General features: G+C 39.6%; 1 protein-coding gene across 1 annotated transcript in view; it reads right to left on the bottom strand.

Annotated features, from left to right (window-relative positions):
• Positions 1 to 12,082, bottom strand: part of ESR2 (estrogen receptor 2) — a 90,814-nt gene that overhangs the window by 35,998 nt on the left and 42,734 nt on the right. The gene's annotated exons all lie outside the window — the stretch shown is intronic.

Genomic DNA, 12,082 nt, shown 5'->3' on the forward strand with positions numbered 1-12,082 from the left:
CCCCATAGCCCGAGTCCCTCAGTCATCACGCACTACATTCTATTAATACTCTGCTAAGTTACATTTTAAGCAACTCACTGCAACAATAAACTGAATCATTTTCTCAAAAACTGATCATTAAAGGAAAGTCATTCCTGATGCATAAAATGGTACTTGTGCTTCAAGTTTTGTGAAAAAGTTATTACTCATTAAACACAGCAGTGCAGATACTGCCAACAGAAGGCACATAAGTAAACAAGTTTATTATTACCTCAAAGGACTAGGTGCAACGAATAGGGGACAGATAGGGAAGCAAAATAAAAATAAAGCTATCTGTCAGGACCTCAGGTGTTGTACTCATTGCAAAAAAAATAACAGCCTGTTGTCAATGAGATCAAGACCTCCCCTGAAGAAAATATTGCAGATTAAAAACACATGGACAAGAATATGTCAAAACACTTGAGCAAAACGAGCACTCTCTTTGGCCTGTCTTAGCCTTTGTTACTGAGGTCACTGACAACTTCTAGGTTATTCTAAACATTTATAAATGTATTTCAGAGCTCAATGCATATGACATACACAGGGGCACCAAGGGAACTCTTGTTTGTTCCACCAGAGGAACACAAGACTCCAGGAGGGTGTAACTGAAGTCTGCTACTCCCTGACGTGGAGTTACAGAGGCAAAAAAGCCAGGCTCTTTTCAGAAAAAGTGCACAAGCCAAGACAAGTGTCAGAGCAAGGGAAATTCCAGTTGGACATATGAAAAAATCCTCCATGGTGAGAATTAAGGAACAGGATAGAAAGGCTGTGAAACCTTCATCTTTGGAGATATTAAAACACTTGACTGAAAAGGCCCTGAGCGACCTGAGCTCACTTTGAGCGTGATGCTGGATTAGTTGCTCTCCAGATGTCCCTTCCCACTACTGGAGGCATTCATAGCAGAAGAAATTCTGTTTTACCTGTCCTGGAGAGAATGAAACATACAAAGGATCATGGACACTAGCCATCTTGTCAGCTTTGTTCAAGAACGTAAGAGCTGTGTGTCCCGTCCAACGACAGCCAGCATTTAACACTTCATGGTACATGAAAACAGCTGTCTTGCATATACTGCAACGGGATTAGTTCACTAGAAGGTATGCACAGAACTGGAAAAGATTTTCAGGTCTCAGTTCAAGCTAGAGTCAAGATGGACTACAGCAGTGTGTAGCCTTTCAGTCTGTAGACCCTTAACATGTTACCAGACCTCAGAACGGATTTTAAGCTTTCTGTGATGTGGATTTCTTAGGAATTCAGAGACCAGAAATGGAAAGCTGCTGTCCTGCTCAAGAATACAAATGCAAACTGAGAGACTTAACTCCCTTACTCTCCATGTCACTACTTCAAAGTGCAGCACGGACATTCAATATGTATTCAATCAAAAAGAATATTTGAATTTCTGCATGAAGATTTAAGCATGTTTCCCTAGAAAAGAATCATGTATTAAAACTATTACACAAGTAACAATTACAAGGATCTATCTGAGGATTTTGTAATCACACTTCAATCCACAGAAGTATCATGGCAGAAGCCAGTACACAGAATATACCCTTGTCCAATAAGAACAGTATTATTAAAAGATAGCATCTACCTCTGGTGCAAGAAAGGGCGGGAAGAGCGGTACAGGCTGGCCTACACCTGGGACTCAGATTTTCATGGAGCTGGGAGGTACCTCTGTAGCCAACATCCCTGAAGTACACATGGGCCTCTCAGCACGCACTATTTAATTAAAACATAGCTCTGTGCCAACAGCAGGGAGTACACCAGTTCCCCGGATCCAGGAAGAATTAATTCCTTCAGACACCATTTCTCCCTTAATTGCAGTGCCTGGAACAAGCATACAGGAGCCTTCCTCCACCTCATTACTTCCTAGTCATTAGCAAAGCCTGTACTGAGGAACTTACTTAATTTGTATGACTCTGCTGAGAAACGGAGTGCCACGTTCAACCATTGTAGGGCTACAAGGATGATGAAGGTACTGGAGCATCTCCCTTCTGAGGAAAGGCTGAGAGAGCTGGGGCTGCTTGGCCTGGAGAAGAGAAGACTGAGAGGGGACCTTAGCACTGTATGCAAATACCTGAAGGGCTGGTGCCAAGAGGACGGGGCCGGGCTCTTTCAGCGGTGCCCAGCGACAGGACAAGGGGCAATGGGCACAAAGTGCAACAAGAACAAACAGCAAGAAGTTCCACCTGAGTTGAGGAAGAACTTCTTTACCTTGAGGGTGACTGAGCACTGGCACAGGCTGCCCAGAGAGGCTGTGGGGTCTCCTTCTATGGAGAGATTAAAAACACCCCTGGATGCACTTCTGTGCAGCCTGCTGTAGGTGACCCTGCTTTAGCATGGGGTTGGGCTGGGTGACCTCCAGAGGTCCCTTCCAACCCCGACCATGCTGGGATTCTGTGATCTACAATCAAAAAGGGAAATACATATGGATAAATAGCCTCATTTTGCCTAGTAAGACTTTTACACAGCTTGGAGGATTACTGATTAACTTTAGTTATTGGTATCGTGTAGATATGAGCTGGCACAGAGGCTAAGAACCTTTCAGTCAAGTTCTTTCTGCTTACTCTTATATCTCCCATATTAAAAATAAATACATTGGGGACTGAAAATACCACCTCATTTATTCCCTGTTCCCACAGCAGTTCCCCCATGCAGGTCTGTGAGGATATACAGAGCAGTGCCAGCAGCAACGCACTCATGCCAGACAGAAATCTGAGAGAAAAGGAGGGAAAAAAAAAAAGTCAATATGTGAAGAAAAACAAGTAAATCAGGCAATAGGAATAGAGCGGGAATTGAAACTTCCTACTCCCTCAGGGAGAGAGACTGACTGTCTTGCTTGCTTAGGAAAGTAAGGATGAGAGATTTTCCCTGGCAGCAGCTGTCCACCACTAGGCATTAAAACCTGTGATGAGATTAAGAGCCCTCTGGCCAGCGGACAATACTGTAAGGTCAAAACTGCCCCTGAAACCTAGATCCCCCGGCAATCCATAGACAACAAGATTAGATAGGTAGGTAGACAAACAAGACATATCCACAAATGACGTGAACTAATTTATTTCTGCAGCATATGCTATATCACCCAAAGATCTGACCTGCAACAGCTCCAAAACACAGGGTGGGACTTTCTATTTGGCACGTATGTCAGTGAACAGAGGATTTGGTGTCTCCTGGCTAAGCAGACATGATGCATTGGCTGTTCTCTTGAGCACGCCATGTCCCAGGCTCCTCAAATGACCTCTTGCTTTACAAGCTTGAGAGACAACTGTGATAACCATAGTTATCTTTGGCATAAGAAAACCTTCCTTGTAAGTATGCTGTCAGGGAATCAGAAACCCAAAGGGTGCTGAAAAAGCAGCAGACTTTTTCCTGTCAGACCAATGTACACTTATTCCCCTCTCTCATCCTGCAAATAAAACATCTCATTTACTGTGCTTTTTTCCAGACAGTCTCTTTACCATGCAAATTTTTCATGCTGTAGGATTAATTTATGTAGCAAAAGAGTCTGTTTCACCAGTGGTCTTATTAAGCAAACAGCCTAAAAGCATCTTCAACTAATAGCACTTTTCAGCTTTGTTTTCGAGACAGTCTGCTGTGTCTGTCCAAGGAAAACATGCCACATAGAAGATGCCTTTTCCATCACTGCCACTCAGGCTGCCACTAAAGCTGCGGAGCTGAACAGTGCTTTGGGAGACACTGAGAGACTTGCTTCATTTGTGTGACTGTGACAGCAAGGAGCATCCAGCTTATGTCTTGCTTCAGTCAGTATCCAAATGACATGCTTCTTAAATATGTGGCTGGTAAGGACCCAGTATGTGGTTGCCTTACCTTTTACTGCATAAAGCAAACTTTTGTCTTTTTAGTCATAAAACTTGAATAACCAACCTTTTCTGTACTTAGATAAAAATTAAATCTATATATGAATATGTATGAAATGCAGTACAGTTTTAGCCGTTTTTCTGGTTTTAGCTATAAGTCAATTTGTTTCCTTATTTGGAATTTATGTAAAATACTATTTTACTTTTATTCATTTCACTATGCATCTTAACATTAACAGAAAATTCAAGACTAAATATTTTTACCCCTGCAATTTTATTCTAACCTCTTTAAAAAAAGGTTTTGCAATGTAGTTGTTTCATACCCAATGTTGATGACTTAAGACTTACAGCTGCATGACAAATTAGTAATTATGCTGTAACTTTTCCCTCATCATCACTAATTCACTGAAATATTCAACACGGAAACCAAGGTATTGCTTATTCTTGCCTTTCAAGCTATGAAACACTGTTAGAATGCTGCATGAAATCCCAGATCAGGTGTGTTTAACATTGTCCACAGGTAACAAAAGTTTGTGTATCTGTTTTAGCCCCTTAAACAAAAAAAGTTGTTCTAGATCTGTCTCATCATTAACCTGGGTATGAAAACCGGTCTTTTACTGTGAGTAAAATTCTGTCTTAACTGAGTAAGAAATTTGTTGTTGATTCACACAGACACTTGTCTAATATGTTAATTAAGACAAAACTTTAATATCCTTCTAGTCTTATTAAAAAGAAATCTGAGAAATTATTTTTGGGATTTCTGTTCTCTGAGCTTCATATTTCCTGCCTCTGGAAGAACGGATCACCAAACTCTTCTATGTGAATATTTCTTGCTGCTAGCAAAAGCATGTTGCAGATAACTGAAGAAAAGCACAATAACATAGAGGATATAAAATTTATTCAGCCTCATGGATCACCATTCCTTTTCACTGTAAGTTCTTTCCTACTTGTACCTTTAAGTTAATATTCAAGAACCAGAACTAAAATAAAAAGTATCTAAATAGATCATATACTAACATGGATGTATAGTGATTTTAATGATCATATTTTAATACATTCTTTATCATAATATCATCATAAGATACAGTGCCTGACTTATAAAGGCAATTCTGCAATTGCAACATTTTAATAATATCTCTGAAACTATGGGTATTTTCATCCTGTGATATTTGAAGTTTAACAAAGAAATTCACTGGGATATAAAATAATTTTTGTGATTCCACTTTTTCCAGCAACACTTGAAGCTCCATTAACTATTCTTACAATTTACAGCACCTAAGAGAGCAACTGTAAAGAAGCATCAGATTTAGTCCATCCCTTCAGGTCTAAGACTTTCAGAGGAGAAACAACAATAAAAATCTGAGGAAGCTGAGCTGTTCACTCACACACACAAAATTACCAGTCTCAGAATAGAGACACTACAGCTGTCTTCCTCTTAATACTGTGTTACTGTCACTGCATCTGCAAAATGTAAGTTACATCTTATTTAGAAAGATATAAGAAAGGAAAGAAAGGAAAGCAAAAAGGAGGATAGAAAGAGAAGTGAGTCTGTGTTTAAACTTTATGTTCACAAAGAGGAATTTCGATAAAGTTCTCAAATAGCATATAAAAGTTCTAAAACTTTAAATTTAAAATACACAATATATTTGTGATTCAGTAAAGGCATCCTACTTCAGTCTTAAGATTTCTCCCCCTCTTTCAGAGACAACAGATGAGCAAAGAATTTCAAGGATACGGATGAGAAAACATTGCTGGTAATACTCAGTACATCAGAATCAAATGCTAAATTACTTTACATTCAAAAGTGGTTTCTCATGCAACCCATAACCATATCAAAACTTTCTCTGCACATAAATGGTAATTGTGCATCATTTTCCATATGACAAGGCTGAACCCTTTCCCAAAAAGAAATAGCACATTTACCAGCTATTCCAAGGTCTAAATTGCATAATTTGCTCTCTCCAATTTGAAATTTATTTTCTCTAATAAAACCTCACTTATAAAACCTCCAAGATAAAAAGACCAGATCATTCTTGTCATTGCTAGCCCAAAGTCTTTACTAGCATTCAGGCAGATGTTGTGATGGGTTTGATGAAAATTTACGCATGTGCTGTCCCATCTTTAGTTATTGTTAAATATACCTTTTAGCACGGCCAAAAGTAAACTTAAGAAACAGGCTTGTATCTTCCTGTCTAATTAGGAAGTTGCTTTTCAAAACTGAGTTCTCATTAAAAGAATGTAAAGCTGTATCACTGACTAATATGGGAAAACTACTTAGGTAGACATAGCTACTGTAAGAACAAAACCCCAGACATTTATCAGTGTAAGACCTGGAATTTGAAAAGCCTGATCCAAAGTCCAGTCAAGTCAATGAGGAGACTTCCAATAACTCCAATTTGCTTTGGATCAGGTCCTAAAAAATACTATGATTGTAAGAAATGGCTTTTACCTTTTATTAGCATATTCATTTGTGCAGTTTTCCAAAAACCTTAAAAAACCCAAGCCCCTAATGTGTGCTCAAAAATACTCCTTCTGCTTCTAGTCCAGCAATCCTATCCTAATTAGATTCTTAAGCCAAAGTCCTAAAATATATAAACTTCCACAACTTCCTCTGAATCCTCAAAGCATTTTTAAAACACAAACCTGTTGAAAGATCATTTAATCTGCATAAACTGTTAGACTTTAAGAACAAATTTGCACTGGAACCAAAACAAAAACTCTCAGTAATTTAACTACCTCATTTCATTTAGGCTATTGTTCATAAATCCACAAGCTATCAATTACAGAGCTTTGGCAACATTTAAAATAATAAATATTTCATTCAATATAGCACGTACCTGATTGATACTGAATAGGGTTTCTGCTTTTTATGAATGTTCTGACAGCATTACATGTCAGCAAGGTTTTCACATAGCAATTCTGGATGTGTTTTCCTTCTTCCCTTTATCTCTGATTCTAAAGCAGCTGTGCCCACCACCACTTAGTCATCAGATCTCAAATATGAATCTTTTCAAAGCAATGTGATGCCCGCTCATGAGTGCAAGGTTACACACATACTATCAGTGTTTCCTTTCCTGTGAAGGCAAGACCTAAACAGAAGTTCCTCCTCCTCCTTTCTGACATAACAAGCTTCTGAATTTGTTGTTCACTGCAGTTACAGCTCTTACATGACTGAATCATTTTATAAGCCAAGCATTCTCATATTTAGCAAAGACATATGAATGATTAATTAACCAGCAATTCTGGAAGCAAATACTGAGATTTTAAAAAACTAAATCAAATGTTTTTATGTCTTTGTCACAGGAAAACCTGAAACATAATTACCATTTGCTGTGAACCAGCAATGTACTTATCTTAGACATCTTAGGCAGCATGATTAATAAACTGCTTTGGCATTGTTTTAACACATCAGATGCATAAACACAGATGAGGGCAACTTTTTTTTTTTAATGTAAAAAATTTCATTTTCAAACAAAGGAAATCAACTGGGAGCCATTTAAGGTAATATCTTTATTTTACCGAGTGTAATGTACCAAGCTGGCAACCAAACCCCACACAGCTCGCTCCACCCTGGTGGGATAGGGGAGAGAATTGGAAGAGTAAAAATGAGAAAATTTGTGGGCTGAGATAGAGACAGTTTAATAGGTAAAGCAAAACCCCACACATAAGCAAAGCAAAACAAGGAATTCATTCACCACTTCCCATCGGCAGGCAGGTGTTCAGCCATCTCCAGGACAGCAGGGCTCCATCACACCTCACAGTTACTCAGGATGACAAAACAACCCAACTCTGAACATCCACCCCCTTCCTTCTTCTTCCCCCAGCTTTATATACTGAGCATGATGTCATACGGTGTGGACTATCCCTTTGGTCAATTAGGGTCAGCTGTGTCCCTTCCAACTTGTTCTGCACCCCCAGCCTGTTCACTGGTGGGGTGGGGTGAGAAGCAGGAAAGACCCTGACTCTGTCTAAGCACTACTCAGCAATAACTAAAACATCCAGTTTCCAGCACAAATCCAAAACAGTCCACACTAACTACTGTGAAGAGAATTAACTCTACCCCAGCCCAAACCAGCATACGGAGTTAACATTTAAAAAAAAATAAAAAAAAAATTTTGAAGGCATGCAGCAAGGTACAATTCTCAATTATACATTAGGATTGCTTTCAAAATGCTTGATTACTTGCACAACATTAACCTATAATTTACTCTTACAAGCATGTCAGCTTCCCTAATTTTCTTGGATAAAGCCTCACGTTATTCATTCTTGCATTGTAGACCCCAAAATACCTTCAAGTCTACACAACCTTCTGAAGTCTCTTGTCTGAATTAGGAGATTTAACTGTGCCAACCCATGTAGCTGAAAGACTCCTGCCTCTTTGCTATCGACAGCTTCTCTGCAAGCACTATCAGGACCAAACCAAGGTAGTACTATTCACTCAGTCAGCCATTCCCATAATTACTTTATATTAATGCAATTTTTCTCAGCATCAGATTTGCCTTTCTACTTGGTTTCTATGTTCTTTTCCTTGAGCCTCCCCATCTCTTCTCGTTACTATTTTGTAGGTCCAAACACAGCTGCTTTTAGTCTGAAATTTCTTTTGTTTTAACAGATAATGCCTTTTGCAAGTTACAGGGGATTTAAACCCCTACTGCTAGAACTTTCTGATTATTAGTTTTATATGGAGCTGGACCTGTGTCAATCCAATCCTATTTATGCCTGTGGTAACCCCTAAACACTGTTTTAAGGGCAAGGTCATGTTCCCTGCCATCCACAATACTAATGGGACAGGAACGTAAAGGTTTACTGCTAACTGCTACAGAATTGCACCTTAGTTGTTCACACATGTAAGGGAGCTGCTTTCCCCTCACACCCTGGCATAGCCCCTAAACCACCTGCAGGCCCTGATCCTGCAAGTCTCTTTAAATACCTGACCCTTACCAAAGCTCCCCTCTATTTTTAGCAGCTGTGCTCCTGCCCCTTTCTCAAGACAGCAGCAGAGACTCTACTTCTAAAGGATTCCGCAAATGGGTAGCAAAGACTTTCAAAGCCAGGAAGGACAGAGGGGATGCTAGCCATAGCTGTCAGCAGAAGTGAGACTTGTGAGGACATCAGTGGCATCAAGAGATCCTTATGGCTGTCTTCTCCCATGAAATCGAGGGGAAGTCATCTAGTAAAACAAGACACCTGCCCTTCCTTGGGTGAATTTACCAGAAACTACAGCAGTCTCTGTCATCACATTAAGCATACCAGGTTTCTGCAGAAGAAAACTGTTGTGCATTTGATTACCTTCAATAACTTCAAGAAGTGTTGCCATAGACATAGCTAAGAGCTCATATATACGCTCTGCCTGGCAGACAGCCCTGTCTGAGATTAGAATAATACATCTGCACCTCTGCAGATGTGTGCACAAAATGCGGATCTAAGTGGGAAAGGGGAACACAGACTATGGATGCCAAATAAACATTAGGAGCAGCATGAAGTGGTTACCTGTGAATTGTATCTTTCCTCCTCATCCAGGTCTTCTCTCAGTTAGGAGTCAGAGCTATTTTGGGCAATATAAACAAAAACCTTAAATCAAGGCAAATTAAGATAGTATTAAAGATTTTATGTGTTAGATAACCAGATGGAATAAAAGAGTAGCTAGATAAATAATCAGGAACAGGTTGGCATTAGACAAAAAAGTCAAGTTCTCTTTCTCTTATATATGTAATGTATACTATGATTCCTAAAACAATATAAAATGAGAAGGCCTTTAATTTATTTTCCTCATAGTTTTTTTTGGAGGGGTGAGTGCAAGACAGGATGCATAAAGGGATGGTTAGAGTCTGAGCTGCAGCAGTTTGTAACTGGAGCAGCACCAGTCTAGCAGACACATTGAGCAGCTACAAGGAGCCTTGAGACAATACACAAGACAAAAATAGGACGGTACATTCCCCTGTGAGTACAAGGGCACAAAGGAGAATACCTTAGGGCGAGTAGATGCAAAAAACATTTCCTTTAGACAAAAGTGGTGTAGTTAGCAAAATGGGTAAATTCACCTACTTGACAACCCAGGCCCATCACTGATGAACGGATAAATTTTGTCTTGTCCCAGAGAATTACTTACATCATTATCACATAAAGCTCTTGGGACCACAGGAGCCACCATGCCAACTGTATGGTATATACTGTCTGTATACTCCCCAAGTAAAGCACCAAGTTTGCTTCTCAGCATTCCCACTATATTTAGCACCCCAGGTCTCAAGCAAATTAATGCTATGTAAGCAATTTGAAGAGTGGTTTGACTTGAGGATCCACCTAAGAATCTTTTTACAACCTCCCACAAATTTTAAAGGTGTTACAGTAAAAGGATCACACTGAAGGAGAATGAAGAAGAAGAGCCAGAACAGCAGAGGGAATCTTTTTGGACAATGTTCATCAGCGGTTACATGTTCTTGCATGCCTATTATTAAATTGCTGACACCTGCTGATAGCTATATAAAAAAAAAAAAAAAAAAAGGTGCTACACAGTTTCATCACAGTAGCTCATATATCCAGAAAAAAAAAAGACATAAACTTTAAGGAAAAGAAGGATGCAATATTACATTTGCAAAACCAAATTAAAACCTCAATTATGCCTAAAAGAATTTGAAAGAATCTACCCATCCCTGTATTTCAGGCAAAGGTATATCCTCCTCATCACCTGTGAGTATCCAGTGGGCAAATACCTCGCTTTGTTACCACAGCTGCCACCTCAGCACTTTATACTTTATTCCCTAACTATTACCAATAGAAATGAAAAATCAGTATCACAAGGGAAGGCTTATTTCCACTCCATACAGAAAAGCTTCCGTGAAAAATTATTAGCTTTAAATACAGCCACCTGGTTCACAGCACCTCCAAATCTGATAAAGTTTACAGGCACCATGCTGACCCCTCTCCTTGAGGCTCCTAGCTTCAAGCTGAGCAGGGATATGTCTGGGTGCTGCAATACATTTAGACTGTATCCAATGCTAGCTGCAGGTTCTGAAGGTCCACCTTTTTGAAGCTTAGCTGTAGTGATAAGCAGCTCTGCCATTGCACTAGGAGAGACCAATAAACACCTTGTGCCCACACTGCTAAGGATTCATTCTTGCTTACATTCCAAGGAATCTCCATTTTTCCATTTTTATCCAGGTCTCTTATCTAGTAGACTGGAATTAAAGAAAATTATTTCTAGTAGGTTCATCCTTTAGAGAGGGAGAAGAAAAAGAAATCTAAAGTTTTAAATGCTAAGTATAACGTTATTGCAACATACATTAGGATTCAAGATTGCTGTAGTATTTTATTCTCTTTCCAATTAGTTGCAGTCTTAGCAGCAGATAACTGAGGTCAAAGGCTGAAAGTCACTGGCTGAACATGTGGAATTTACATTTCTTGTTTCTGTGCAGCAGAGAATTCTCTCTTCCTTCAATCTACCTCATTCAATATAAGTTCAACATAGGTGATTTTGAATTCACCTTGGTTTTTAAATGTAGGAAGCCTAGGTTTCCAGATACTCAACATGAACCCCAAATTTGCATATAAATCATACATGAAAAAACCAGCAGTCTCAGTATCACACATACAGTATGGGATATTACTGAATAGGAGATTTGGTCTGCTGGGTCCAAAGGATTTCCCCTACTGCCACAGCTCAGATTCCTTTCTGCCCTCATTTAAGTCTTTCCTGATACAGCTCCCAGGCATGGCTCATGGTTGTGCAGCATATTCCTGTATCTTCCTTTGGACCTCTTGGCCTTGAATATACTGCTATAGTAGACTATGTCTGTTAAGACTCATATGTCCTGAAGTAGCAATTAAGTCATTATAAATAAATACCAACCTCCTTCTGAGATCCTAGCTTACTGACTGATGTTATGAAGGAGGCAAACCAGCTCCCCCAAAACCAAAACTAGGCCTTGTTTCTTCAGCCTATCTGCTTCCAAAGAAGTTGGCCTCTAGAGACAACAGAAACAAAGTCCTTTCTATATCATGAGCTCTTTCTTGCTAATACACAGCCACGGTCAGGTCACAGGGGAGGATTTTGTTTCTTGCTGACCTTGAGATAAACATTCATTTCCCTCCCCTCCCCTCCTTTTCACCTACCTCCTATACTCTCCAGGGCCCCTACTGGCTACATTTTCCTTAGAGAAATTCCTCCCCCTGCACTGCAGAGCTGAAGGCAATGGATTCATTTCCCATCTACCTTACAGTCACACTAGCCAAAACTATCTTTTGAGGAGGTC

This window comes from Falco peregrinus, chromosome 1 (genome assembly GCF_023634155.1).
Source record: "Falco peregrinus isolate bFalPer1 chromosome 1, bFalPer1.pri, whole genome shotgun sequence".
In the NCBI taxonomy this organism is placed as follows: Eukaryota; Metazoa; Chordata; class Aves; order Falconiformes; family Falconidae; genus Falco; species Falco peregrinus.